The sequence below is a fragment of the Episyrphus balteatus genome, chromosome 2, assembly GCF_945859705.1.
Source record: "Episyrphus balteatus chromosome 2, idEpiBalt1.1, whole genome shotgun sequence".
Taxonomy (NCBI): Eukaryota; Metazoa; Arthropoda; class Insecta; order Diptera; family Syrphidae; genus Episyrphus; species Episyrphus balteatus.
Genome location: NC_079135.1, coordinates 4,657,993 through 4,672,514, shown reverse-complemented (window position 1 = coordinate 4,672,514; position 14,522 = coordinate 4,657,993). Strand labels below are relative to the sequence as shown.

General features: G+C 34.1%; 1 protein-coding gene across 2 annotated transcripts in view; it reads right to left on the bottom strand.

Moving 5' to 3' along the window:
• The window catches only part of LOC129912616 (uncharacterized), a 108,531-nt gene that overhangs the window by 19,332 nt on the left and 74,677 nt on the right, over positions 1-14,522 (bottom strand). The window lies entirely within an intron of this gene.

Below are 14,522 nucleotides of genomic sequence, written 5' to 3'. Positions count from 1 at the left end.
GAAAATATATATATACCAATTGATTAATCGCTGGCAAATTTTGAAAAACGATCGGCTCGGCGATTTGTGTTAATGGCTTTCAACCTCAAAGCTAAAAATTGACTTATGGTTTGGTTTTTTTTTTCGGCTGCCCGGCATTGGTTTTGAACGAATGTGTGGCTTTTTGAAGGTGGAAACACATGATACTTTTTTTTTTCTATGCAGTTTGTGAGAATTAGGTCAAATTGTAATGGTCATTTCTTTGAACAAGAATAATGTAAGCGTTGGTGTTGATTAGAAAAATGAAGATCATTTTTATTGGGAGGAACTTTATAATGATTTCTTGATTGCTAATGTGGATTGTGGTTAAACATTTTTGGTTATTTGAAGTAGATTGAGCTATTCATAGAATTTAGAACATTGAACTACTCAAAATGACTGCATCGATTAATCAAACAGATCTATTATTGTTATGTGTTCTTTGTGTCAAAATTCTTCAAGAATTTATATTTGATCTTTCTTTAAGAAGATTAGGCATTATTAGCAAAATTGCTTGATTCTTTTGTAAACTAGGCTATTGTTAGGATCCGAATAAAATTGAAAAGGAAATTTGTTCGTTGGCAAAGAGTATATAATCTTTTTATCTGTCAAATAGAAATTCACTCCAACTGGTATAAACTAACTGAATTTCACAGTAAAAGCAACATTATAAATCAGCAGCCTTGGAGGCTTTCTTATAAATGTTTTTTCTTTTAGATATTTTGCATATATTGATATTTTTTAGACCAGTTTATACCAGTTATAAGGAAGTTCTATTAACAAAAATCTGTAGTCATTGCAATTTCACAAACAGAATTTAAACACCTAAGAAGACTTTTCTACAAGTGCATATGAATGGTATAAACTTAGCGCATAAGAGTAAAAATGCATAAAAGAAGACTTTGTTAAGTAAATTTTTAATTTATTGTTTGCCAGTTGACATAATATTGTAAAAAAAAGCTAACCTGATTAATTTTTATATATTTACTATAACTGGTATAAACTAGCACAACGCAGTTGAACAAGTTTATAAGTGATGGTTTTGAATTTCTCGATGTTTTATTAACAAAAAAAGTTTTAGACCAGTTTATACCAGTTGTAAGATATCTTTTAATCTATACCTTTTTTTTCCAACCAGATTTTAACTTTGAGATTATGAATGGTATAAACCAAAAACCTGAACAGAAATCTGATTATTCCGACTGGTATAAACTAGTATATCACAAATTGATCAATATTTTTACTTTAAATGGACTTTAAACCAGAGATCAATGCCCACATTTTTTATCCCACCCATCTGGAAAAGTATCATTTCATCTAAGGAGATAAATATTTGGAATAATTTAACTATTTTCTCTGCAGAAAAAAAACCAAAACAAAAAACACACATTTCTCCCCATAAAGGTATGTATATATAAGTAGAATCATTACCCCGCAGAGAAAACGCGATCCTACTTTCAATGTCGTTGGCTTCCAAAGAACCAACGAAACAAGAAAAAAAAAAAATCGAAAATCAAATCTAAAAGCAGCAAAATTCCATTTCGTTAAGGAAGTGTATTCACTTAGCCGTAACCGTCATTATTGAAACAACGACAACACAGCACAACGGCATCAGGCTCACTCTGGTGTATATGTAAGAGTCTTACAAGAATTTTCATTCAACTTCTAAAAACAGAACTTGCAGACAACCATTTTTACATCCAGCTTTGAGATGGATGCGCATGTTGAAAACCAGTGCTGGCAAATAGCATTCCCGTTCCGAAAAGCAGGAATTTTTTATTTGCCTTTCTGTGTCTATACACCAGAGATACACTGTATGTAATCATCGCTTAATGGCGTGAGAGTGACGCGGAAAAACGAAGAAGAAACGAGAATCAAAAAAAAAAAAATACTTGAAAACAGTCTTAACATTTGAAGCAACTTCCAGTCTCCAGCCCCAATGATCTCAGTCTTAAACTCTCTCAGCAGCAAGCCATCCAAGTTGAAGGAAAGAAAAATCAATCATTTTGGTTTATTTTCTTTTCTCGTTTACAAGGAAACTGACTGAGAATCACTCTCTTGTTCCAGCTCTCTGCTGGCGATATGGTGGCGATGGCGGTGCGGCCAAGAACCAATGTCAATGGCAAGTGGATGGACGTCCGGTTTATGGATGACACTCGTTCGTATACTTGCTATAACTGTAAAAAACAGAGAAGTAAAAAACTTTGTTTCATCGAGTTGTTGTTCCACCATTTATGGGATGCGGAAGTGCCTTGATTTTCACTCTGAAACTATGCGGGACCTCGTCCAACCGGGCTATGTGTGGCGAGAATTGAAACTCAAGGTTTCAAGTGGACATTCTGGTTGGTACTGTTTTTTTTTTTGTGTTTTTGTGTGTTCACAACAGAGACCTAACGTCATAACTAGTTCCGTCGTGTGTCGTTGGAATGAATGTCCAACGAGCAGAACATTGTGAATGCAACTGTTATACGTATAAAAGGTTTAGATAACAAAGGTTCAAGTATATGCAAGAAAAATCCTTAAACTTTGTTCGTCTGTTTTTGAGGATAAAGTTTGCCAAAATTGAAAAGAACGACGACAAAGAGTTAACAACGCACGCGACGTCAAAGATAAATCCCTATTTCCGCAGAAAAAAAAATCCGATTATGAATTCATTCACAAGAAAACTTTTTACATTTGTTTTGCTGGATTTCAAAAATGCATGAGATAACAATGGAATTATGATGATTTTTTTTTTGAGACTCAGCCCAACTCAGACAATATTTAGACGTGGCAATGAATTGCAGACATTTTTTTTTTTGAGGTGGTAATGGTCTGCTTACATTACAAAAGGATATACAATTCAATTATATCTATCTCTGTCATGGAATTTCTATCTCAATTTTATTTTTTTTGGTTCTGTCGCATTAGACGTCATGTTGACATAATTTTTTTTTTATTTGCACTTAGTCTTAGCTAAGCTTAACAAAACTTCCATCTTTAATATTTATTTACTCGCAGACATATTTCGATTGACTGCACGTACTTATGGTGACTTGAAGAATCTTTTTCCAGCTGGCTAAGGACATTGTATGTAGGATATAGCAGTTGACTGCCTGGTGTGCGTGACATAAATTACGATAGAATTTTCTCTCACTCTCTCCGTTCGTGAAGTTATAATGCAGCGATTGCGATTTTTGAAAAAGTTTTCGTTTTGAATTTAAATGACAAAGTATTATAAACTTCCATAAACTTTTCGTTGTCGTTTAAAAAATCTTTTTTTTTTGTTTGTCTTATTCTTTGAGAAGTTAAGTAGACTGTAATGAAATTTCGCTGCCGCAGAACTTCAAGGCGAAGTTATTAATCTTCTTAAAGTCATTTCAAATACAAAAAAGGGGGTTTTTAATAGAGAAATGTGTATGTGCATTGCGGAAATAGTTGTTGTGGAAGCTTAAAAACTTAAAGGTTATAGATTTACGGAATAAAAAAGAATCATGAAGTGCTCCATTAAATATCACGGATTGCTATGAAAAATATCACAGATTGAACTGGTAAGTAGCACGAAATACTTAGGTTGAATTTCAACGATTAATTTGGTAAGTAGGTATCACAGATTAGTCAACGTACTTTGCTTTAAGTATCAGTGATAATTCTTCTAGGTATTCCTGTAAGTATCACAGATTATTTAACGTGGTATCCTGAATTATTCCGATAAGTATGAACTATTTACTCTGATATGTATCACGGATTGCTCTTTTAAATATCACGGATTCTCAGGAAGTATCACTGATTACTTTGGTAAGTATCACGGATAAATCCGAAATATATCACGAAAATGAGTATCAGTGATAATTCCTATCTATATCACAGATTTTAAGGTAAGTAGTCCATATATGTACGGTTTACATCGTGCATAGCTTAAATTAGAACCACGGTTAGCTTCAGAAATAAATGTGAAATTCTTCGGTAAGTATCACTGATTACTCCGGCAAGTATCACCGATGAATTTGCTATGTATCACGGATTCTTAGTAATGCAAAACTAGTTCGGTGTAGAGTGTGCGTTCCTTCAATATGAATTACTCATTGCTGCAGCAAGTAGTATAGACTAAATAGCCACTGACTTAGTATCGTGACGTGCTCTTGCATATACATATCACGGTATCACGGAATCTCAGGTAGGTATTATTGATTGTTTCCTAATGTTTCAAAAGTCTTTCTCACAAATTGTGAAGAGTGCTTATCTATACCTATACGTAACGGATTTTCCTGCACGTATTAAGAATTATTTCGGAAAGTATCACGGATTGGTCCAGAATATTATCTTGTATTGCTTCGGCAAGAATTATTGCTTACTTACTTATTACTAACTTAGTATCATGGTAAGTATCCTTGATATTGCTACTACTTTCATGAATTGCTCTGATTAGTATGACACTTGTATAAATATAGAAATTGGCTTTCTAAGAAAGATTTATAGTAGTGTTCTTTTGCTCTTTTCTCAGCTGTTATACATTAATCTAGTGTCCACTGTTATAAAGTTTCTCTTTTTCATTAGTATTAGTTAATTCAAAATGAGAAAACTGAGAAAATTATCATTAACTTTTACCAACTAAAGAATTTATTTATTTCAGATTTAACTGTTATAACTGGTATACAAACATCTAAAGTTTTTAACTTGTTACCAAGATACTTTGGTATGACTTGAATGAATGATATTATACCGAATGGATAATACAAATGGTATAAACTGGTATAATAATCAAAATCTCATGCTTGATAAATTTTTATGGTTGCGTTTGAAATCTTTTTTATTTATTCAAGATCCTTGTCTACATATTTGTATGTCCTATAGCCATTTATAACATTCCTCTACAAACATAAACACCCCATGCCTTCTCATTGAATTATGAATTTGTATTATTTTGCAATAAAAATTCATGCTAAGGTGTACCTACTTCCACTAAGAAAATTTATGTAAAAACCAAGGAAACGTATAACATTTTTCAATTTCACTTCAACATAACAACAGCAAAACAATTTTTTTTTTTGTTTCTCAATATTTACCCAACAATTTGTTCTTCATATATAATCAAGGTCCAGATCGTGTTGTGCAAATTGTTCACAAATCAAAAAAACAAGGAAACCCAACAGGCAAGCATCTCAGGATCAGGAAAACCAATTGCAAAACGCCTACAATACAACAACTCAAATATTTATGACACTTGTTGGCTTGCCTTATACCATTTATGTGTATATACATTTTTTGTGTATTGCATTTTTTGTTGTTTTAATTTTTTTGTTGGCTGGTTTTGGCAAAGTAAAAGTTTACAACATCATTTATTGCACTGCCGCGCGAACTCTTTGCCACGATTAACCAGCCGAAAGATTCCTATTTTTATGACTTCATTTAAAAAGTGCCTCACAACACACTAAAGCCCCGCTACCAAGACCAAATCAAACCAAACTGAACCGACCTAGACGCGACGCGATGATCTACGAATAAAAAAATAAAATCAAATCGTTACAACGTGCCTCCATTTTCATTATACGATCTACGATACGAGGTGTAGTGTAGAGATCGTTTTGAATATGAAAAACATAGCCGACCTCCAATGATGATGGATGCATGTTGCATGCTGCCTGCCATAGATTCATATATACAGAAGAGACGAACAAATATTCCCATCACGTCTGATGTCAAGAGATCGATGATCGATCAATCATAATTTTATTATCGCAAGTCTCTTTCGCGTATCATGTATTATGGTATCGCCTATTGATCGGCATCAATTACCCAAACAATAGGCCAGTCATTATGTCGGAAAAAACGGCTTAGAAATGCAAAATGACCGAGAAAGCTAAATTTTGGATATGTTGTAGAGGATGCTTAAAAAAGCTTAACTTGAAGTTTTCGACCAAGATTTCCTATGAGCTTTTTCCGCCATTTTGAAAAAAAGGATAAAATTGGTTTTTTGACAATAACTCGGCTATCTAACGAGATGCGAAAATTTTACAAGAAACTTTTTTGTAGCTTTTAACGAGTTCTAAAATTCATGCATACACATTTTTTGTGTATCATGAACCGTTTTCGAGATATCGATTAAAAAATTTAAAAATTTAGGACATGCAATTTGTTTTTTGACATAATCTATTTTTGGGTGATGAATATCGAAAAAATTATTAACATAAAAATTGTAGCCCACATTCAGACCTACTATGTCGTATTTTTATATTTTTTTTTGGACAAAAATTACGACTTCCAGCCGGCCGCAAAGTCGTTTAGTCCGCTCCCACCGCCAAGCAAGCCGCCCGTTCGGTTGTAAAAAAAACAATCATTCATGTTTTTTTTAATGTTTATATCATTATATCAGTAACACATACATACAAATGTGTGTATTTATTTAATAAATAATGAGAAGAAGATGGTAATGGTTTTTTTGTTACCCCAATTTTATTAACCCAAATTTTGTAAATACAGTATACCGGCTTTTTGTGCATTTTGTAATTTGCTTCAATCTCAATATTATTTAGTTCATCAAAATTGCAATTAGATCAGTGCCAATAATTTTTGAAAATAAAAAAATTATTAGCAGCATATGGGTGGTTGGAAAATTTAGGATAAATGGTATATGAAAGCGGAAAAATAAATTGCCCACAAACTAATTGGTGGAAAAGGGTGGGTGGGCGAAAAAGTGTTGGTGTCGAAAATCTTGGTTTTTTACGATTTCTGTCAAAAGTAGACCTCCTATCAACAAAAGTTAAATGCAAACGTTGTGGGTAATAAAAGTGTCATAACTTTTACTAAAACCATTTTATTAATATAATCTCAAAAATATTGAAAAAATGCAAAAAATACGATTTTTTTATTTTTTATTTTTATCTTTTACCAAAATGGTTTGATTTTAACAAATCTTGGTTAAAAATTACTTTGTTATGTTTTCTATGTATTTTAAATGTATTTTGAGCAAAAAGTTAATTTTTTGATTTTTGACGAATTTAATTTGATAAAATAGCCTATTTGTCAATCCAAAAAGTTTTTGATTTTTGAAAAGCTTGGAATGTAGTTACTTTTATTAAAACCTTTTATTTAAGATTGTATGGAAAAACTATACTTTTGATTTAGAAAATATTGAGAAAAATTAAAAAAAAAAACGAGTTTTAAGATCGATTTTAGATAGAAACCAAATTATACATTTCTAATGGCCTTTGACCTTCTTAAATTCAATCTAGCATTAGAATAGCTCTAACGTGCAAAGTTGTTGAGATATTGAATTTTGAACGTTCAAAACACTATTTTTGTGATGTATACTTTGATTTCTATAAAAAAAAACTTTTTGACTAGTGAAATCGAACAAGGCATTCACCCGCCCCCTTTCCACCAATTAGTTTGTGGGCAATTTATTTTTCCGCTTTCATACACCATTTATCCTAAATTTTCCAACCACCAATATGCTGCTAATAATTTTTTTTATTTTCAAAAATTATTGGCACTGATCTAATTGCAATTTTGATGAACTAAATAATATTGAGATTGAAGCAAATTACAAAATGCACAAAAAGCCGGTATACTGTATTTACAAAATTTGGGTTAATAAAATTGGGGTAACAAAAAAACCATTACCATCTTCTTCTCATTATTTATTAAATAAATACACACATTTGTATGTATGTGTTACTGATATAATGATATAAACATTAAAAAAAACATGAATGATTGTTTTTTTTACAACCGAACGGGCGGCTGGAGCGGACTAAACGACTTTGCGGCCGGCTGGAAGTCGTAATTTTTGTCCAAAAAAAAATATAAAAATACGAAATAGTAGGTCTGAATGTGGGCTACAATTTTTATGTTAATAATTTTTTCGATATTCATCACCCAAAAATAGATTATGTCAAAAAACAAATTGCATGTCCTAAATTTTTGACTTTTTTAATCGATATCTCGAAAACGGTTCATGATACACAAAAAATGTGTATGCATGAATTTTAGAACTCGTTAAAATCTACAAAAAAGTTTCTTGTAAAATTTTCGCATCTCGTCAGATAGCCGAGTTATTGTCAAAAAACCAATTTTATCCTTTTTTTCAAAATGGCGGAAAAAGCTCATAGGAAATCTTGGTCGAAAACTTCAAGTTAAGCTTTTTTAAGCATCCTCTACAACATATCCAAAATTTAGCTTTCTCGGTCATTTTGCATTTCCAAATGTATATAATGACTGGCCTACAAGTTGAGTTGAGCAGAATGATCGGTGAACTCTGGGGTCTTTCAGTTGCGCAGCATAATGTATGTTGAGTGTGGTCATGGTTCAGTATTTTCTAGGAAGCGCAGCTAATTTACATTTTGTTTTTTGTTCAAAGATCATTCATGCAACATTCCGAAAAAAAAAACTCGATCATGATCGACCTCTTTTATATCATGTTTGTGGATAGAAAAAAAGATCGAGTATAATATGAATGAGGATGCAAATTCCTTTCGGTTTTACTTTTTTTGTGTAAACAGACGGAAGTTACACATTAATGACCACTTGTGTCAAAAATTTGCTTAAACTTTCTTTTAGGTTTGTTTGAGTATAAGAGTCTCACTGGGTCATCGATCGGCTTATGATCGTGTGAAGTTTTTGTGATGGAAATGCTAATGATATAACATTTTAATTGCTAATTGATTTATTTTTCGGTTCAATGGACTTTGGAAGTAATTATAGTGGAGCCCTATATAATTAGTTTTCTTTGGATTGAATGATTTTTAATTCATCCGAATATTCAACATTTATTTAACTTGAAAAAAAAACTTTCAACTTATTTTAAATGATAATTGTGTCCCCTAGAATCAAAAACAATCTATTCCACTTTTTCTTTTATTGAGTTATTTAAAAAAAACGTTCCGAAGCAATTTTTCCCGCTTTATTAAAAAAACAACTTCTGAATCGAATTAAACATGTTCTTTTGATTTTATACTGACTGTGCTTTCCTTTGTCACCCAACGCGTTCCGAAAATATTTAATAATTAATTTTGGAATAGCTTTATAGACCGAGAGCCCAGAGCAGATTTTGGGAGTTTTTGGATAACCGAAAATGAGTCATATGTATGTGTAGGTAATAGCGTCCTGATGAAGAATTCGAAAGTCTGGCAGGTTTATTTCACGGCATTCTATGGTTTATGGGGAGTTGAAAAATGCATTTTTTCCGATTTTTGTGTCGAGTATATAACCACTTTAATTCATATAGAGCCGATAGAGGGCGATACCTTGATTGCAAAAAGTTCGGTCCCAGACGTTTTATTCGCGGCATTACCCCCGCCAGACGTCCTTGAAGATTCGCGAAATGGCGATTTTCATACAAAAGTCAGAATATTATTTTTTGCAAGATATATAACCGTCTGGTGGTACCTATTAAAAATCACCACTACCCCCTGATAGAAAATAAATTAGTGCCAGACGTTTTAACCACGGCATTACCCCCACCAGACGTCCTTGAAGAGTCCTGAAATAGCGATTTTCATACAAAAGTCAGAATATTATTTTTTGCAAGATATATAACCGTCTGGTGGTACCTATTAAAAATCACCACTACCCCCTGATAGAAAATAAATTAGTGCCAGACGTTTTAACCACGGCATTACCCCCGCCAGACGTCCTTGAAGAGTCGCGAAATTACGATTTTCATACAAAAGTCAAAATATTATTTTTTGCAAGATATATAACCGTCTGGTGGTACCTATTAAAAAATCACCACTAACCCCTGATAGAAAATAAATTAGTGCCAGACGTTTTAACCACGGCATTACCCCCGCCAGACGTCCTTGAAGAGTCGCGAAATGGCGATTTTCATACAAAAGTCAAAATATTATTTTTTGCAAGATATATAACCGTCTGGTGGTACCTATTAAAAAATCACCACTACCCCCTGATAGAAAATAAATTAGTGCCAGACGTTTTAACCACGGCATTACCCCCACCAGACGTCCTTGAAGAGTCCTGAAATAGCGATTTTCATACAAAAGTCAGAATATTATTTTTTGCAAGATATATAACCGTCTGATGGTACCAATTAAAAAATCACAACGAACCTCTGATAGAAAATAAATTAGTGCCAGACGTTTTAACCACGGCATTACCCCCGCCAGACGTCCTTGAAGAGTCGCGAAATGGCGATTTTCATACAAAAGTCAAAATATTATTTTTTGCAAGATATATAACCGTCTGGTGGTACCTATTAAAAAATCACCACTAACCCCTGATAGAAAATAAATTAGTGCCAGACGTTTTAACCACGGCATTACCCCCGCCAGACGTCCTTGAAAAGTCCCGAAATAACGACTTGTATGAAAATCGCTATTTCGCGACACCACACTAAAAGAAAGAGGTTGAAAAATTGAGATAAACTGCGTTTCTAACTCATTTTTCACAAAAAGTGGAAAAGATTGTTTTTGATTCTAGGGGACACAATTAGTTGACCAAAGAATAAATGCTCGATAGCATACAGAACTTTTTACGAATTTAGTTTAAAGAAAGAACCAAAATGGTTCCAATTTAAAAAGTACAACTAATTTGACATTCGTAAAATTGACAGAAAGTATTCAAAAATGTACTTTGTAAATGTACATAGATCCACATTGGGCGCCAACTAAGAAAAAAAAAAAATACTGGATTTTATTTGAAAACCATGTGAATACCAAAACTAAGCATGACCCAAGTCGGGCGTCAATCTTAAAAGTACAAATATGACATTCATCAAGTTGACGGAATCTTTTAAACATCGTAGACCCACATTGGGCGCCAAATAAAAAATATATACTTGGATTTGATTTGAAAACAATGTTTTGAATATAGTAGTCGGCAAAGTTGGGTAATAGAATAGGCTTATTTGGATAAGTTCACTAATTGTAAACGGTCTGGGGGTGGTTAAAAAGTGGTGATAAGTGCAACGGGCTGTCACGTCAGAGGTTCCAGGTTCAAATTAATCTTTTTTTTTTCTAGAGGCTTTGTCATATATATGTAAGTGAATCTCAGCTTAGCCAATAGAGCAGTATTTATTTATTTAGACCCGTAAGATTGTGCAACGGTCACTTTAACGTTATTCAAATTAATGTCTTTAATTTAACAAAAAAAATGACTCAATTTCTCCTTCTTGCGAACTTAACTCACGTTAAAAAAACAAAAAGACATAATTTCGGGCGCCATTTCTGGTGACTCCAAGAGGTCAGTGCACTTACCAATCATCGCCTACCTGTTTCTCTGCATGAGTTTATTGTTGGTCAAGTTCGACTTATTAAATAAAGCTTAAAAACTACGAACTTTACAACTACTCAAAAACGAATCAACTTCGTCAGACCAAATTTTCGGTTGAATTCTCATCATTTTTAAAAACTCCACGCAAGGTCACACAGAACCGCTACTTTATTTATATAATCACATAAATTCTTCTTTATTTAATGTCTAAAACATGTCATACAACCTATTTAATGATAAAATCAACAACAAAAAACATGGTACAATGACCTAAATATGAGAAACATAGAGGAAAGCTCATTAAACTTTAAACCTATACAAAAATTGTATTTTCAGAAACCGCATGATTCCAAGAATATAAATCGCTTTGGTTTGGCCATCTAAGTACCACCTCAAGCGGAAACGTCAAGCAATTTATACAGAATGAAATAAAAGACCAACTTTAGATACAAAAAGCTAAGAACCATCAAAGATCTCATTTATTTAGAAAAAGATCTGATACAATCATCGTTATAGGAGTGTAATGCGAGTCATGGTTCGTTGAGAATATCTAGTGTGTGAGTGCACCCACCTGACACATTAAATAGCTCTTAAAAAAAAAAAGATCCCGGTTCTATAGATCAAATCTTGAACTTGAAATGAGTCTCTGAAAAGAACTGAAAAGGTTAGATGGGTTAAACACATCATGCGAAGCAATCTAGAACAATCAGACCGCGTTGATGGTTTTTGGCGTGTAATTGATTCACACAACGAGTTTTGTTCCCAGGAACTTGGGGACGACCCCAAAACCATTTAGGATGTGAAATGAGTTATAATTAGACAAAATAATGTCCTAATATGCTGAGGGGATTGTGGGGAAATGCGAAGATGCTGATTGGAAAGCCTTATTTTTAATTGCTAAAAATGAAGATGTGGAATACACCTGTTTCACTTTTTGAATTCATACTTAATGTTTGCGTGATGCTAAACACCGCCTGTGTAAACCTCTAAGCCAAATGAATTTAAATATTAACCTGACCAAAAACGGAGAGTCTTAATGAATGTGGTGTGGGCGACACGATAGACATTAGACAACGCAACTTTCTATCTCTTAACCACATACTAGCATGCATTGACAGTGTCGTCCATTCGGCCATATATCTCCGAGTGGTCTAGCTGCTGCCTGCCGAAATACCGCACCATTCAATTATCCGGTGCAGTTGCTTGGGGTATCCCCTCGACTTCTGCAGCGGTTTAATTTGTTCACTGATTTTACTCTAAAGTGTAAGGGGTCTTCATTTTTATTTCTTTCACTGGACGTGTGGATAATTTACATTTTGCATTGAACTTTTGTTGGTTGTTGTTGTTCCAGTAGTGTCTGAGCCACACGCCAAGATTTATACCTCCAAGTGGTGTATATTGAGTATAGACATGGAGTAAGCATTAACCAAGTAAACACCATATGAATGCGCACATTGAGAGCTCCTATATAACGATGACGACGAGCGAGACGCGACGACGATGAACGGCGACGGATTCAGGTGTAATACGAGATTTTATCTAAAATTTCTGATCTTGAATTTGTGAATTATACACCGAGAAAAGACTTTTTGGAGGCATAGACTTATTTTGTTTATTTTTGTTGAATATAATATGCCGTTGGGGTTGATATCTAGCAAAAGTTGTGAACTCATTTATACGAGGACAATAGTCAATTTAAGTTTGGCACGAGTTATGTTGAGTTGCAGACTTTGTGAAAAAGTTGAACTTTTTCGATTGATTTGATCTTTTTATTTAGATGAATATTTTTTTTATATTTTTTGGTAGTGGCGGGAAGTGAAAACAAACTACACAGGAAGTTATAATATTTTGTTGCCCGCTAAGTGTTTTCGAGTGGTGACTTGAAATATTTATGTTGAAAGTTGTGGAATTGTTTATATAACACACTAAAGCTTAGGTTGAAAAGCGGAACTTCATTGTTGTATTCGAATTTTTGGGCAACTTAATTCTGTCCAAAACTACAATTGGCGCCCGGGCGTTTAAGAAGCGGAACTTCTATTACAACTTTGTTGCATCCGAATATTCCAACTAAATTGTGATTAATGAGCTTTCCTCTATGTTCTTCGATTGGCGCCCGGGAACTGTATCGCTACTTAATTTTGTTTTAACAATCACTGAAAAAACGGAAATTCTATACCACCTTTATTATTTCCGAATATCGGGCTGAGAACGGGAATAACTGAATTGTATCTAAAACTTCAATTGGCACCCGGGAACACTTTCGCAACTTAGTTTTGTCCAAGCCTTCGGAAGAAAAGCTGATTTTCTGAGCCAACTATGAAGTTTTATCCGAATCTTGCAACTGAATTTTGTCTAAAACTTCAATTGGCGCCCGGGTGGGAACTCTATCGCCACTTAGTTTTGTCTGAACGGTCGGTTGAAAAGCGGAACTTGGACTGAGACCAGGAACTCTATCCCGACCTTGTCCCGAGCATTTCCCGAGCATGTCCCGAGCATGTCCCGAGCATGTCCCGAGCTTGTCCTGAGCATGTCCCGAGCATGTCCCGAGCTTGTCCCTAGCATGTCCCGAGCATGTCTCGAGCATGTCCCGAGCATGTCCCGAGCATGTCTCGAGCATGTCCCAAACATGTCTCGAGCTTGTCCCGAGCATGTCCCGAGCTTGTCTTGATAAAACTTTCAAAGACTTTTGACCAAATTAAAGATTTTCTTATAAAAGAGACGAGGAATGTCATAAAACATTTATTAGTCTCTTTGGAAATCCTTAAAAAAAAAAGCTAAAACCGGGGAAGTTTTACAAAATTTACAACTTGAAACTGCTATCCAATACGTCAAAACTAGTCAAAAAGAAACAAAAGAAAAACACCATTGGCCCGCAGATTGATGAAATGTCTTAACGGCCTCATGCAAAACAGTAAAATTACGCGGGGTCTTATAACCAACTCCACACCAAGAAGGAAATCAATTTCTTGCAAACTCTCTCTCCCTCTGTTTTGGCATTCAAGCGAACTACCAAAGGCCATGAGATTTCATACATCTTATAGGGTTGACTTGAGACTCTTCGACCAGCTGGGAAAATGATTGAAAAAGCGCTTAACATCCGATTATTGCCACCTATTATCTGGTATATCTCTTTGCATATGAACTGAGAGAGTTCCATCATGAGACTGGACGTTGTTGTGCCTTGGACTAGTAGGTACTACAAATTTGCATATAAACGTTACAGTGTATTATGCCAATGGACCGCGCGCTTGATCTCTCACCAATTCGAATCGAATTAAAGCAATCAATAACCGGGC